The 17,177-nt window shown below is 38.9% G+C and overlaps 1 long non-coding RNA gene across 1 annotated transcript; it reads right to left on the reverse strand.

Moving 5' to 3' along the window:
• Positions 1–7,019: 7,019 nt before the first annotated feature.
• Positions 7,020–16,954, reverse strand: LOC121078805. The gene is made up of 3 exons (XR_005824755.1): positions 16,749–16,954; positions 10,957–11,037; positions 7,020–7,865 (listed from the first exon to the last, which is right to left on the reverse strand). It is a non-coding gene; the product is annotated as an uncharacterized LOC121078805 (long non-coding RNA).
• Positions 16,955–17,177: the final 223 nt, after the last annotated feature.

The following is a 17,177-nucleotide window of genomic DNA, read 5'->3' on the forward strand; positions in this document are numbered from 1 at the left end:
CTGATAAATCCTGTGCAAACTCCATTTCTACCACAGAGCACTTAGCATAGCTTGTGTGAGAGGGGACATGAGTTTCTGTGTGTACTGAGAATTAAAAGATGAGCAATCTAGTTTCTCAATGAGACTGTGAACTAACATGATCTCCTTGGCCCCCCAGATTTGCTGTCATGTAACTGATGCAATCCTGTTAATGTGTCCCAGGGAGAAAGCAGTGAAAAAAATAAAGGAATTTATTTGAGGGAAAACAGAGATATAAGTATGAAGAGAGAATTAAACACTGGTGGAAATGCATCTTTATTAACCCCCATTGTCCTTCCTTACTGAAATCACTTCTTGGGTGACTGTCTCGCTCTCTTCTTTGTCAATTAACTATCAACTTTCTTGACATTATTATTTACCAGTAACCTCATGTCCTTGTTCTCCTGTGGTTTTCACACCTTATGAATTTTTTCATGTTATCGTTATCTTGCACTTTCTTCTTCTACCCTTCTAATACTCCCACCCTTTCATCTTCTACTTGCTAAATGTCCAATTTCATGCTTTTGCCTGTGTCTTGGACTGATTTTTGGATTTATAGGCTGTATTGTTATCCTGAAGAGGGGAGAACTAGGCTAAGTCTGAAAAAGGAGGATAAGTAGCAAGATCTGTAAAACAGGCATGCTACAAACTGGCTTCTTCACAAAACCTGGCAAATGAAGGGGATTGCATTAGTCCTGCAGATTACATCAGGTTATTTGTCATGTATGGGCTCCTCACCTATTCCATGCCTTTCTGCTGCACGGTACAAATACCCGTGTTACAGGTTGTTAGTTTGGAAAACATCAGTCACATTTCTGAGCTGCAAGAGGAAGTGTCTCATTTTAGCATTCACATCATCTTTGCGTTGTGGTAGACATGTTGGACATGCTTTTTTAACTCAATTCTTAACCACAACACATTGTACACAGTTATGCAGGCTTTTACCTTTCTTCGTGCTGCACGAGAATCTGAACCCAAGTTGCCACTGAGATTTTAAGTATAAAGTAAGAGCAAATGAAGAGTGCTGTGTGGACTCCAACTCTCAGGCCAGTGGACTATGAAGTGCCCTGGGATCTCAGGACAAAATCTCTGCTTCTGTGTGTATTTCTGTACTGTCGGTTATTAAGGCATATTCATTTACTAAAAATGGAAAGGAGACAACATGCAGCCAGATGTGCTACTCTTCAGGGCTGAAATCTATAAATTATCAAGGACTCATGGCTGCCATTCTGCCTCAACTGCATTTCTTATCATCTCAGGTTGGTTGTTGAGGTGTTTCATCATTTCCGTTTTAGAGCTTGTGTTTTTTTATTTGCTGTTTGTTATCTGACTTGCCATGCAATAACAATTGAATGAGCATAAGGCCTGATCCTGCAAAAGAAGTCAGCACTTTGCCTTTGAGTTAAATGGGGTCTGGATAAAAGGCTGTTTTTGACCATTGACCATTACAGGAAAAGAATGACCATTGTTATAAGAAGAGAACTAAGAGTTCATAATTAAACCACACATTGAAATCAGCTTAGAAATATATTTTATTAAACTGAATATGTATAAGGATATGGATTCAAGAAGAAAATCATGTAAAAGGTGGTGCTTTGAGGCTGATTTTTTAAGTGCGTGGATTTTGTTGAATTATAGAAATCTGTTCTTAAATTTCCAACTGTCTTTGAATCGTCTGTCCTGTACAATTGGGTCTGAGAAAATTCTAAACACTATCACACCTAAGCACAGAAGGAGAGTGGCAAGTAGGTAAGGACTAATACAGCTCCTGTTGCAACTGGAATAATTCTTAAGGGTCTGAGAGTTAGTGCTCAGTAACAGCTCAGTAATCACATTTGGAAATATTAGTTCTAAAAAGACTAAGAGGCTTCGTCCTCCACTTACCCTTCCATTCCCTGGGGAGTATAGTAACAGAAGACCATGTGAGTTTTCCATGGCAAACAAGATTCCTCTTGAACTTGCACCCCCAGATATTGGACTGGTTTACTGCAATTAGGCTTATCAGAAAGGAAAAAATCAAACAGACTGCTGAAGGACATATGCACCCACAGAACTAGTACCCATCTAGTCCTCGGTAAAAACAAAGGAAGATCATCTGAATGGACCAGAACTGTAATAATGAGTTGATACAGCTGATGAAATTTCTTTTGAGTTCAGGGACTAAGACTGACTTCAGGGATCAAAGCTGGTTTTCTGTTCAACACAGGCAGAGGGTAACTTAGATTAACCAGAACTGGCAGGAAACACAGCAAAGCTAGCGTAGGGTGCCTTTTGTTTTATTAGAGAATTCATAACCAAATTCATAACCAAAACCAGCAGTATCACCACCTTTTCCAGCATTATTGCTATCTTGAATGAAGCCCCTGTGGCAGACAGGGAATAGAGGAAGAGCTCTGTCTGTGTTTGAAGAAAGTCCTCATCCTTAGTGAACCTTACTATAATGAAATTTGAGAATGAACTATGCAAGTCCACTGCCTCACAGGAAGGTTGCATATATGGACTGGGGAGTCCAGCTGTGCAAATAGGTGGTTAGCTGAATCATCTCAGACAGTGGGCCACAGTATATCCTGTCATTTAGGAGGAACTGTATGAGTTTTACATTTTCAAGTCCGAGAAGTGATGAAGTCTTTGGCTTACTGTCAAATGGCAAATGTGATACATACTTGATTGCAAAAATAAGACAGATAGCTGTGTTGCGCCATCTGAGAGAGTCAGTCCTCTCCTCAAACTGGTATAGATATCTTTAGCTTGTGTCTCACCCTCTGAATGCGTCTGTGCCACTGTTTGTGTTTGGACCACCCTCAGTGAGTACAGGTTGACATACTTCATGAGGAAGGTGACAAGACATTGAGGCTAGATGAAAACAACAAAGCTGGCTGTGAAATGCCAGGGAACTTTCAGTTGACACTTGCAGCTCAGACCTCTCACCCAAGTTTGTGATACATAGCTGGCTGCCACATCTTTAATACCAGTGGGAGACCAAAGCCATTCAGGGATTCACCCTTACCAGGCTATTCTTGATAGCTGAGATGAACCTTACCTTTGTGCAGTAAACATCCACATCTGATTCTGTATTATGGAATAGAAGGTAGTTCCTCAATAAACGGCACACCTGCATCTTCAGGAAACGCACACTAAATACCCTTGTGCAGTTAAGCACATCCTATGAGAAGGTAGAAAATGAACCACTGCTGCTCACAGAAGTTCCTTCATGTTCATGGCTCAGGTCCTAACTAGGTCCTTGGTCTTCCAAGCAACTCTACAGGAAGACCTACTGGGGTGCACTGCGGTTCCCTTGATGCCCAAGCAGCCAAGGGGAGGATACATAGCTATCTCCTCCTTTCTGTCTGCATGGAAGCAGGACAGATCTTTTGCCCCTTGAAGTTCTCCTGCCTGTAGAGATGACTCTGCTCTGGGATGATTTCCTACACAGGCAGGTAGAGAGTTTTTTTTCTAATTAAATTCTCACATCTCACATTGTTGACTTGATGCCAGCTATTATGCCTCCTAGCATTCTGTTGCTTTCCAGAGACATACTGTTAGAGTTTCTCTCAGGAATTGATGCATTGAAGAGAATTGCTAGGTAGAGCCTGAATATTCTGCTAGCTCATAATTTGGCTGTCTAGGGAAGAAGACGTACAGTGTTGAAAAGATGAACTGTAGTACCTCTCTCTTCTGATGAACTCCTGTCCCTTCTTTTCCCACCCTTCAGCTTTTACAAAGAGAGTGCTGAATTTCCAAAAAAAAAGGTTTGAAATTAGCCCTGTATTAGGATTTTAGTTGGTCTTCTAACCTTTATTATATTTGCTTCAAGGATATCCTAAAATGTTTGTTCTGTGCTGGTTTATCAAGGACATCCTGTTAATGACTTGTTTGCATTCTTTTAATTATCTCCTTCAGTCTTCACATACGCATTATTGTGTCTATGAACAAAAGGGATGGTGCTTATCAGCAAGGGTTGACTGATGGAATGGGTGAAAATCCAGAAAAATAGGCCAAGCCAGAACAGCAGGAATGAATGTCACTCGTAGCTCCAGGATGTGCCTGAAGCCACAGGGAGAGAGAATGCAATAAAAGGAATCAGGTAAGCTCCAGGGAAAAGGAAAGGGACCAAAAACAAAGGAGAAAGACAGCTCCCTAGAGCCTGATTTACAGTCAGATGTAATTTTTAGATGTCATGTGTAAGACATGTAGTATTATATATATAATCAATGACCAGGCATGTTTTAACAATTCAGTGACAGATAGTCCATTTCCCCCTCAAGCTGTATCTAACAAGGATTTTGCCTTTATGTTTGAGAGCAGGTGTGTGTGAGCATGAAACAAATGCAAGGAGAAGGGTATTTCCTTTCTCACCCATATACATATCCTTAGTATTGTAAGGATGAGAAACCATTGCAAGCTGTCCCTGAGAGCAACCAGGCTGATGAGGCTCAGAAGAGTGATCAGCTGGCATGGCTCAAACAGGCAAGAAGTAACTAGAGCTCATCAGGGAACCACAAGAACCTGCTGCACACCTGCCCATCCATCATCTGTATATTTCTGTCTGCCAAGAGCTGTCAGCAGGAACGTACTTCATGTCAACATTTCAAAGACACTAAATAGACTGTAAACATTGACAAACTCCCCCAAATTCAGTGAACACAATTATAGTCTCTGCCTTGTGAGAATGAAAATCAGGCTGAAGTTTGTTAAAATTGCCTTAAACACTATAGTGGGCTCATTGTCAAACCCACAAAAACACAAAGTGTACCAAATTCTTAGTAAACAACCAAAATAGTCACTTCAATTTTTAGAAGTTAACAACTTCTCATTTTAATCAAAGTAATTTCCCTCATTCAGCTACCGAGCAGCATACAGAGCAGTACATGCATGCTTCTTACTCCGTTGTCTGTGCTGTACATGTGGTTACCTTCCAGATGGTAGGACCTGCCGCTTTATTCCCAGGGATCTGCTTGTAGCAGCTGAAGACCTGGTTATCTGCATGAGTCCCTGTTGGGCTTATAATCAGTGACAGTTTCTAATTGGTCGTGAAATGCATTTCCCTTTGCTGTGTTTGCATATGCAGCATCTGGGTGGATGTGCGCTTAGTTCCTTGTGAAGCTGGCTCATTCTGAAATGATGACCTTCTCCTTGGTAGAACTTGTATTGCCAGGAACTATGACTCCTGCTGCTGTGTATCTGCTATTATTGAACAAGTTTTATATATACAAAACTACATTACTTTAGCTTTCAAAGACTGTGGAATTTTTCTCGCTTCTAAAGAAAGCTGGAGCTAACTTATTTAGGTTGACAATTTAATTTGGTTGCAGGGGTTATTTGATAATCTTATGTGAACCTTCAGGCTAAAATCAGATCAGTCTAGTGAAGGACAACAAAATGCAGCTCCATTTCAGGTCCAAATGTCTCCTGCCACCTCTTCTTTTATTATCTCTGTTTTTTAAACTTTTCTTCCTCCACTAGTATTTAAAGACCTGGATTTGTCCCGCAGCCTGGCAAGCAAAATGATCTCAAGGAAAACATAACCATTTTCTTCTACTATTCGCTTGATGCTCTGCTTCCGTCTTTAGAAAGTACTTATTAGATCAGCACCCCGCTTCCTGACAATAGCTCAGAAGTGTTGCAGTCATACAGTTAATAAATGTATGACTAACATAAGAACAAATGCTGGCATGCTAAGTGCTTTACTAAATCTTTATTGATTTCTGGTGAATATATTATAAAAACATGGTGCCTTATCAACAGCAACAACATTGCCTAAGTACAGATAAGCTTAGACACAGGGAACAATTCTACAAGTATTTGATACACTATATAGTCCCTCCTACTCAGGGACTGCAAATCATTGCTATCAGCCTGTTCAGAGGAATTATAACAGAACCGATGAAAATTCAAAATAATGTAAAAGCAGACACCAAAATAATAATTTCAAACAAACACATTTAAACCTGAAATGGTTTAGTTCCAGTGGAGGGTTCTGATTTAACTGAAGCTACAGCATTTGGGAAAAAAAAAATCAAAACAAAACAAAAATGAATTGCCGCTCCGAGACAGAAGCAACATATTGTGAATCGATGAGATACTCCTCTGGACAAGCAGAACAGAATAATTTTACTCAAGCCAGTGGGGGAATGAGACTGAGACTTCTCTGCTAAACATTTAAGTTCCTTGCACCTTTAATAAATCCCACCAGAAGGCTGTCAGAGGAAGAAAAAACACATGTAGGTCTAGACTTGGAAAAAAAAATAAGTTTAGTGCAACCATTTGCATTCCTTGTTTTATCCATGCATTTTTGCACTTCAGCATATTGAAATCTAAAAGCTTATCTACATGCAAATTATGGCAAAATCAAGTCAGGTGTGAAATAAAAGTGATGTTCCAAATGGGTCTACCTGGTCATTTGCGTTGTCTACAGAAGACCCAGATCCAACGTTTGATGCAGCATCTTGAGTCTGCGCCTTGTTACATGCACTGATATAATGAGATGCTTGCCGGCATTATTATATTAATAATATATAATATATTTTGTCCACATATGGAGGCATTTAATGAAAATCCTGGAAGAAGTAACTGAAGAGTGATCAGTCTGGCAGCATGTCTTCTTTCATAGAAGTCTGTTCAGAGAAGATAATGTAAAAATAAACAAACTTCATGTCTCGTTTTGCTGAAGAAGCAGAGCCTTCCTGTTCTGACTTATCTGGAAATAAAAAGACAAAAGCTAATAGAATATCTTAGTGAAGTTCAACCTGCTGTGAGTGTCCTCGTGAGTAAAGGGAGGGCACCTGGGCATCATGGGGACCACGGGTAAATGTGCCATGCCTTGGGATGGAGGTGTGGTAGTGCAAATATGACTAGGGAGACACAGTGAGGGGGACATTGCTCAGTGACAGGGACACTGCTTCTGGCACAGGTTCTGAGGTGGTGACAGCTGCCAAGGGGAGTGATCTGGAGGAGCGATTAAACACTTTGTAGCTCTACAAGAAGTGAATCTGTGTCTTAATACCAGGTCTGTTTTCCATGCAGTGTTCTTTTACTAAAAGATTTCCCAAAATATCTCCCAAAAGCTCTAACATGAGACAGGCACAATGTTTGTATCTTTCCCTCCACGTGTACCATGTCAGCCGCTCTGGCCCAGAGGAGGCATTGCCTTTTCAAAGCTACCCACAGAGGGCTCTAGGAGCACTGGATGTGAACGGGAGGATTTTCTCTGGAGGGCTGTTCCCTGCCATTCCTAGTCTGAATTGGACAATTGTTCTTCTGGTTTCTTTCAAACCCCAGACTGATAAACACGTCTTGTTTGTCTCATGCCACTTCACATCCCTGTTAATGTCCACCTGGACAGCAGTTGTGGGAATCACCTCTAACTGCACCAGCCATTTTTTATTTTTTTTTTCACTTCATGGCCTGCTGGTGGGGTTATTTCCCTCCACAGCTGGGAGACAGCTATGGTTAAGTGATGAAGCAGATGCAAGACTTGCTCTGACAGGCAGTTCTGCCAAAGCTCTTGGGTATTAAAATGTGCCCAGTTAAGTGCACTGTGCATCAGCAGCAAGAAGCTAGATTTTATCGAGTGTGATTGTGAGTTGATGGCTGGCTGAATGTGTGGCAGAGACTTTATCATATGGGTAGAATGCTTCCTTGCACCTCTTCTGATAAATGTGAACATATTGTATGAAAATACAAATAAGGATAAAAATGTCTTACTCTGTTAACTGGACTGCACCATCTGCCTCAGGAATTATTACATTTCACAGCTAAAAGGATCACACAGATGAGCAGAATCACTGCAACAAAGTACAGGATGATGGCAATGTAACACCAGTGTTTGCTCTCATAGCAGGCCACTGCTGAAGAGAAAAGGAAGAAGGGTCTCACAACAGCCAGAAGCAACTGAAGTTTTGTTTCAAGTTAAGTTTTGTTCCCAGAAAGAAAAAAATAAATTTAAAAAGTCAGTTAGCTAGCATACAAAATCACGTTAGCTAAGCCTCCAACAGGAAATGTTGGAGGATATCATCAGTCTGTGCTGCAAATGCCATACATGCAATTGAAAGTGTTGTTGTTATTGTTGTTTTGTTTGTTTTGTTTGTTTGTTTGTTGTTTTCCAGGTAAATGTATTTGTATTAGCTAATTCTTGTTCTAGAAAATGTTATTATTAGTTTTAGTTATAATTTTAGATATTAAGTGAAAATAAAGCCTTATTTTTGTGTGTTTATATATGAATTCACATTTTCAGTGTTAGAAGAACCTGGTCAGTTCTAGTTTTGATCATGATAGCTCTTAAGAAGATGCCTGAAAATGTGACGTCTCACTTTCTGAAACCATGCACAGCTTTGCCAGCACTGCTTGCCTTGCCATGCAGTTTACCTGCTGCTGTTGCACAGCTCTGACAGTGCTTCTTGCTCTGCAGTATATCCGGATGTTCTGTCCCGGAGTTTCACTGGGAGAATGACTCATAATGTTAGTGCTAGCATGGGGTTATTATTCTGAGGTTACACAGCTGAAGACCCAGGAGGAAATCATGACATTCCCATTCCAGCTTTTGGAAAAATTTTTCTCAGGTAATTTGGAAATTTACAGGCTGCTTTTTCCAGGTAGGCTCCCACCACCCTTTTTTAAGCACTCCAGAGAAATATATGTTTAATTAGTTGTTAAATCCCTGCCATCCATTATTTTCTGCTTCCACTGTAACCCTGTCCAGGATCTCTGTGCCTGTGTTCTGATCCCTATCCCTTCCCACTTTCCAGACCAATCTGTATAATATAATAAAGATCTAAATGAGAATTAGAAGAAACACCTGATTTCTGTGACTTTTAAAGAGGTTTCAGTGAAAAATGTGAAGGCACAGAGGTCACCTATAGCATTTTGCCTGGATTTTGATAGTTCTAGAACCAAATTGTGCAAACTTGGAAATATGGGTACACTAGGCAGAATCAGAGAAGGGGAGAAAGAAAGTGAGGACTGGAGTATAAAAAGGCAGTCAGCAAACAGAAGATGATGATATATCAAAGCCATACACTGCATCACTTACAATACTTTTAATGCTGCAATCCAGTCCCAACTTCTGTGGCAAAAATAAAAAATAAAAAAAATCAGAGGGAATTTAAAGAAAGCCAGTAAATTGATTTTGCCTTATATCAGCAGGACTGAAACTGCATTTGGTCCACTGTCTTTTCTGCCTGACTGGAACCGTTAATCAGAACACCTTCTAAAACTGTCAGTTTCTTTTTCCCTGCGGTAAGGCAAAATTAAACCAGCAATGGAAACATTTGTTCTCACTTAGCATTTTCTGCAGCTAACATTTTTTCTATAAATATCTTAAAGTTCTTCTGCAATGCATGAATGCAATATTTTCTTTCCTTCTCTTATTTGTTTTAACCTCATACAAATACATGTGAGTTAAAATTCCTATATTATTTTTCTTTGCAAAGCCAAATTTTGTTTTAGGGCTGGTCTCACTGATTAAAAAAAAAGTGTTTTAACGTATCTTAAAATTTCCACTTCAGAAAAGATCAGACACAAGTTATCTGAACTTATTAGATAACTGTTCAAGACCTAATTAGCTATCACTTTCTAAAAATAACTCAATTTCTCCAATTTAAATGATATTGCGGACTTGTTTATTCTCTCTAAATGCATTTGGAAATGAAAAAACATACACAGAAATTGTTGCTAATAAGAACATAGAGCTTGCCATTGCAAAATAATTTTAACCACATGTTCTGAGCAACCCCTCAGGATCAAAATCATCTGCAGAAAAGATGGAAAGTAATACTGTCCCATACCCTGGGAAAGTGGGCTATTTGTCTGCTGAAGGGGTGGGGAGTTGCTGTGTTGTTTGTGTATCTACTTGCTAGAGGCATGGGAAAGCAATTATTCTGCTACCCATTCTGCATCAGATCCTAGTCCTCCAGTGGGCCACCTGGCCTGCAAGGTGCATATACATTTGCTTTTGGGATTCTCCTGGGATGAAAAAACTGTTTCCTTCTCGGAAGAAACCTGGCCATATTTCACAGAACATTCAATGGTGCAGACATGGACAGTGCCAAACTTTACTTCCTCTCCCCAGAACTGATCTCTAGCACAATCCCCAATGGATGTTGTCATGGTCTATGTGAGAACCCTCATTATGTTCCCAGCAACATGCTGAAATGTATTCTGTGCCCTACAGTAAAACAAACAAACAAAAACCAACCCAACCCAACGAACAACAACAGCAACAAAATCAAGACGCCCCCCCAGAAAAAAACAAAAAACAAAAAACAAAACACAAACCAAACCACAGGAAAAAAAAAAAAAAACTGAACAGAAAACAAAATCAAACAAAACCAACATACTTTGGCAATGTGCAGCACAGCCTTTTAAATTCAGGCATATCCACCAACATCACAATGAAAAAGATCTCATGGGGCCTAAGGGAGAGAGGAGGCCAGGCATTTTGCTGTGCAGATGCAGCCAGTGTGCTCCAGAGCTCCTTGCGGTGAGCAGCAGGGACACAAATATGTCTGCACCACCATGCCCTCAGACCACCACTTACTCCCTGGTGCGATCCACCCAGTCAAGCACTGACACAAGAAAAAGATTTGCTGGACTGAGCCGCAGAGGCATCCTAATGCAAGGGACAGGGATGCCATAAATCCTTATAGGCTTAGCTGTGGCAGAGGGACAAGAAGCTTAGCCCAAACAAAACCTGGGATGGGAAAACCTGTGGCTGCACGTGCTAAATTTGTAAACACTCACCGGCAGCCTCTAGGCAGGGGTAACGAGCAACAGTGAAAATCTTTGATGGTTTTTAAATTTGCCTAAATCATACCTACATCTCTGGAAACCTAGCACCAAGTAACTCTTCCATTACCTGTAATATGTAATTAATAACAAACGGTATACAAAGAGGATAACATTTAATGAGAAAGATCTAAATTTCCTGCTGTATTGCCATACTTGTATGTGTAGACCTGGATGTACTGTTGGTGTTGTCAGATTTCCATTTCACTTTCACCTCAGCATAGGTGATCTGATCACCTGCAAAGACAAAAAAAAAGTGGTACAGTTAGAGGAAGTGCCTGAGGCCAAATCTCGCAGTCCTCATCAGACCCAGCACCCTGCAGCATCAGACCTGCTTGGAGAAAATGGTAAGACCAAAAGCACACACTAGAGGTTATTTGCACTTTTTTTTTTCTGTGTCACTGGATGAATTTGCCAAAAAGAAAGTAACAGAAGAGCTCATGCAATTTACTGTCCTGTTGTACAGTTTTCCAAAAAAATCCAAAAGATGTTATTCAGTTATTAAATTTTAGAAAAATTAAAAAGGAAATGAAGGAACTGTTATCACATGCTGAAGTACTCTATTATTAATTCTGTTTTTTTCTCTTTATTCCATATGTTATCCACATGTATACTTTCTGTCAGTCTTTAAGTAAAAGCTAATCAATGGCAAGTTAGTTTAGTTTGTTTGTTTGTTTTTTTGGCTAAATTATTATTTTTTTCTTTATTTCTCAGTCAATTTTTTCTTCCTAGTGAATTCAGATCTTGCACATGGATATGAAGCATGCCTGTTTTCTACAGCTTCTTCTTTCACACAGAGGAGCACAGTTCCTAGGGGAACAAAGCTATGCTGTACTGCATGTGCATAGAGACAAGCTATTTTACAGTCCCTTACGGATTAAACATCATTTCTAACAATTCATCATGTAAAATATAAGCTTATTATTTCACACTATTTTCTTTTCATCCACAGATTTTTCTTCCTCAGGTTCATTCTTTCAAGTATTGAAATGAGGTTTTAATGAATTGCTGGTAGGCACCACGGCAGACAGAGCACAGATTTTTCAGTACAAACCATTAATTTAACTTTCTCTTCAAAAACATGAAAGGGAAGCCTGGCTGCAGTTAATTCTCATCCAGAGTAGTCCAAAAGCTAGCTAGCTTTTTCTTTCTTCTTTCTTCTTTCTTTCTTCTTTCTTTCTTTCTTTCTTTCTTTCTTTCTTTCTTTCTTTCTTTCTTACTTTCTTCCTCTCTTCCTCTCTTCCTCTCTTCCTCTCTTTCTTTCTTCCTCTTTCTTTTCTTCTTTCTTTCTTTCTTTCTCTCTTTCTTTTCATTCTTTCTTTCTTTCTCTCTTTCTTTTCATTCTTCTTTCTTTCTTTCTTTTCTTTCTTTCTTTCTTTTCTTTCTTTCATTCTTCTTTCTATCTTTCTTTCCTTCTTTCTTTCTTTCTCTCTTTCCATCTTCTTTCTTTCTTTTCTGTCTTTTCTTTTTTTTTTTCTTCTTTCCTGTTCTTAGTCACAGGAGACAGAAACTTGAGGGAGAAGAATTAACAATAGACTATCTGAATCTTATTACTTGCTAATTTATGACCATTCTCACTTGAGAAGAGAGGAGGCCCTCTTCTCTTACACCAGTGCTCTTGGCATTTGCTTTCTTGACTAAGAGTCGTTTACACGGGAAGCTTTCCATAATTGCTGCAGAACTGGCATGGCCACTCTCTTTGCGCGCAGTGGAGCAGTCACTACACTTAGTTGAGATACGCGTTCCTCTTGGCTTAGAAGTCACCATTTCACAAACCAAGACAATGGAACAGGTCTTTCTATCATTGTGAACATTTATCTTATTTGTTGTAATGAAGTTTAGAAACCACAGGGAACAACTGATTTTCCTCCAGATACTGTTTCTTCTCTGTCTCTTCCAAGTGTTACTTGTCATTCTTCTTCCTGACTTTTTTTTTTTTTCCAGTTTGCCAGCTGCTCAGCTGATGATCAGATAGAGAGCTTCCCAGACCATCCTTGTTCTAAGAAATCTATTTTTAGGAATTATTTTGTAAAAAAACTCCTCTATCCTTACGCTTGGTCAGACTGTGTTTGCATATCAGGAAGAAGTCTTCTTTCTTGTCCTTGTGCCTCAGAGCATGCACCCATTCCTTCTGAAAACCACTTAGCATCTCCAGACTGCTTGGAGGTATTGACTGCACTGAAAGAACTGCCTCGAGACAGAGAACATTTAAGCAAAATAAGCCATGGCTTTTCTGTTATTGACATATGTTATATGAGACATCTTTTCCATACACAGAAGGATTGCCTCTTGTTATGCATGGATCCTGTGGTAAACACTCTAGCATTTGCTATGGCACCATATGACACTAGGTTTTCAAGAATGACATGGTGGAGGGAAGTCTTCCTGTTCTGTATCTGGTGGTGAGTCAGTAGCAAACCCTCAGTTGCTCTGTTAACCACTAGCATGGTTGTGACACTCATGGTTGCAACCATTAAAAAATGTGTTTCAAGATTTTTTAGACCAATGGGACTAATAAAATGTTGTCGGGGTGGGTTTATCCAAAGGCATGGGATTGCCTGACAAACTGCACAGTCCCTTCTTTCATTTATGGCCTCTCAGCCTCAACAGCGGACAATACCCATCTGCTGTATTATCAAGAATGTTTGATAACCTGGGTGGATTTGCTAACAATAATGCAAGTTGGGCTGGAAAAGGACTTGGCAGGATTTTCAATAGCAGACATTCATTTTACTAAGAAAGAGGGTCATTTTTCTCAGATTGCTGTGCCTTAATACCAAGAGGAAAAATCATTGCTCTTACTTCTTGGAGGCTTTGCCTACACTTGACTGTAATTATCTATGGATGCTTAAGCTGGCATCTGCATAACAGAGGAGATCTTTTTCCACTATCACTGTAAAAGCAGAGCATCCTTCAGCAATTAGAAATTCAGAGACAGGTGCTAGACATTGCGCTCAAGGCAGTCTTGATGCCTACTTCTGCCATGTCCTCTAGCTGCATCATATCACAGTGCTGTTAGAGGAACCCCTGGAAGATATCTCACTGCCCAAAGTTCTCCACAAACCCATTGTCCCAATAAGCAAGATTGTAAAATCAGAGTTAAGAGGGAGAGGGAAAGTGGCGGGTGGTGGGACATGCTTGACAGACCCCAGCAGTTTTCTGTAGATGTGACAGTGGAAGGAAGGGAGGGAGGGAGGGAGGGAAGGAAGGAAGGAAGAAAGAGAAGGAGCTTTTTTTTTTTTTTTTTTTTTTTTTTTGGTGTGTTCAACACACCACCTTGTAGATTGCCTACTTTTGTAGATTGCCTACTTGTAGATTGCTACTACTGCATCTTTTTGCATTATTTCCACGAGCTCTGTACATCAAATTTGCTTGCTGAAATTTATTTATTTTTCTGAAGAGAGAAATCCAAAGAGATTTTTCTTGAAGTGCCATGGGGAAGATGATCAAATTCAAATGTAAGCAGGGCAAAATGTTAGGATGAGTCCAGCAAAGTGAAGATTATAAAGCTCTTGCCACCACATGCAAAAACTCAAGGCAGCAGTGCAGGTGATGAAGGGGGTTGAAGGGAGGGGGAGAGGAGAAGCTGGGTGCAGACTGCAGGAGATGTGCATAGTGGCCACAGGGAAGCAGGCCAGACTTAAAGCTCTGTAATCAGATAAGACAGCACAAACTGTGAAGTCCGTAAGTCAAAAAATGCTCAGAGGCAGGGCAGTATGAAACCCCTTTTCATTGCAGGTCTAAACTATCATTCCAGTCTTGTAGGAACAACTTTGGCCTTTTCCAGGTCTTGATATATTAGTGATCTAAAGTAAATATACATGGAGGTAAGACAGCAGCTGCTTCCTTTGCACCTTGTCAGGCAGGTGGCTGAGAGTGAACTCGACTGCTCTGAGCTCACTGTAGCATGGCAAATACCAAACTTTTGAGTAAAGAAAAACAACCTCCTCAGTGTGCCAGATCTGCCTTAGGCTTATGAAAAATGTTGAATCTAAAGCATGTTAGTACCAAGCATTATCAAATAGCTCTCATATTAAATTCACCATCTTTCTCACACAAAAGCCAAGGAGTCAAAACAGCTCACAGCACCTGGCAAAATGAAGACCACAGTTTCCTGCACTGGTGTGCTAATTGGTGAAAGCAATTGAGCACATGTATAAATGGAAAATGGGAAGAATGTGTAATGGGTATGGATGTTATGTACATTCTCATTATAACATGAAAGAAAAATCTTAGTTAAATAGATTGGATGTTTTTTTCACTTGTCGCACTAGGACACACTAACAATAGGAGGCAAATTCAAGACTGATTGAAAGTATTCTTCAGGCAAGATATTAGAATCAGCCTGTAGAAGTAATTGTTTTAGGAAGTTATTAAAGTAATAATTATTAGGAGACCAAAGGGATGCAACATTCACAGAAGTGACAAGGATATTGGTGTTACAACAGCAAGATTTTTCAAAATATTACGAAAGGGTTAATGTCATTGCCGTCATACTCTAAAGGGTAAGAAAAACATTTTGCCTGAAATTTGATTACTTAGTTGGCCTCATGATTGGCCTTTTTGTTTTTTTTTAAGGTAAAAAAAATTAGGTTCTGCCTGTCCCAATAACCTATACTGGCAAATTTCAGAATTATGTTATTGCATTAGAGGGCTCTCAGGTATATATATATGAGCAAGTTTTTAAGCATATTTTCTGAAGTATATTAAAAAACTGTGTGAAAGCAGTAAAAATTAAAACACTAATAAAAACATTAAAATCTAACGAGTTTTAAGGATAATATAGATGATGAAACAAACAAACAAAAAAGATGGAACAGACTTTTATGCTCTCAATTTTTGAAACATTTTGTACAGATGTATTGGAGTGTGAGTACATCTCCAATAAGTACTTATAGGGTAATTCCACCACTGGGAATTATCTGCGCAGTTCAGCTCTTCTGCAGTGAATCTGGTTGTGACCATATAGTCTAAGAGGACAAACCTGAGTTAACATCTGAAAGATGAAGAATGCACTGATACAGATGCTTTAGAAACTGTGTACCAAGAAGTGAATCTACAAAACTTATTTTCATAGAATAAAAGTTGCTTTGCTAGCATATTCACTATGCATTTGCCTTTCGTACTGTGATCTCTAAATATAATATTAAATAATGTGTCCATACTTATTTATCTTTTAACTAGCGAAGATCTGGTTTTTGATCAGAAATTAAAACACAACAAACAAACAAAAAACCTCGATATTTTTGTTTAAAAACCATGAGCTATATCCCATTAATGGATATCTTGTCACTTATTTCTTGAAAAATATTTTAAAAGTAATGTAGTTTTATAGTAGCAGACATCAATAGGTCGTACACGACTAAATTTTGAAATTATAGAAACTTCTACTGATTATTGACTTCTGTTTTTCTCAACATTTAACTTGCAGAAGAGAAAGAAAGACAGAGACAGACAGAGAGGAAAGAAAGAATGAAACAAAAGCTAAGGAAAGAACGACCTATTGTTTTACAATTTAAAATTATTCTGGTGTCTAAGAAAATGAATCAAAGTAAAATAAATAAATGGTAAATATACTACAGGGGAGAAATCTCAATGTCATCACTGCACTGTAACTGCCAATGAGTTTTCAATAATTTGTATAATATCTTGAATTTCTAATTGTTAATGCAATTCAGAAACAGCACTTTTTAGCTATACTATTGAAATCCAGAGTAGAATTTTAGAGGTCAGTCTTTACTTTTGCTAGAATTCAATTTTACTTCTACTAATAAGAAAAATTTTCCAAGCACATGGATATGTAATAGATAGATACTAATATTCTTTAAAACTGCTTTTAACAAGACTTCAGCTTCTTAGGAATGTTTCCGTTCAAAGAAGAATGAAAGATTTAAGAATGTGTCACTGAACAAAGAAAAAGTAAGTAATATTAAGATGACATTTGTTACCTGCATCTGAATTTTGTGAAGTTAAAACGCATTCTTTCCTCAGGTGATTAACCTCTGCATAAATCACTCACTTGCCATTTTGAAGAAATGTCTTCAGATCTGCAATCAAAATGGACTCATTGAAGGAGGTAAGTACCCTGTATGACATCCTTTCTGGCCTCCTCCCACCTATCACACCATGTTAGGTCAAAGAAATGGTTTAGATGCTGTAAAACCGAAGGAAAACTAGATACTTTCTTTCTTTAAAAAAAAAAAAAAAAAAAGTAAATGACACCTTGCACACTGATAGTTTCGTCTGGAACATGACCTGCCAACATGAGTATGCTCGTATCCTGTTCAAACCAACTGGACACTAAATATTTTTCAACAACAACAAAAAAAACAGTTTGTGATTGTCAGATCACCTCTCCTAACTTTGCTAATTTAGGT

This window comes from Cygnus olor, chromosome 1 (genome assembly GCF_009769625.2).
Source record: "Cygnus olor isolate bCygOlo1 chromosome 1, bCygOlo1.pri.v2, whole genome shotgun sequence".
Lineage (NCBI taxonomy): Eukaryota > Metazoa > Chordata > Aves > Anseriformes > Anatidae > Cygnus > Cygnus olor.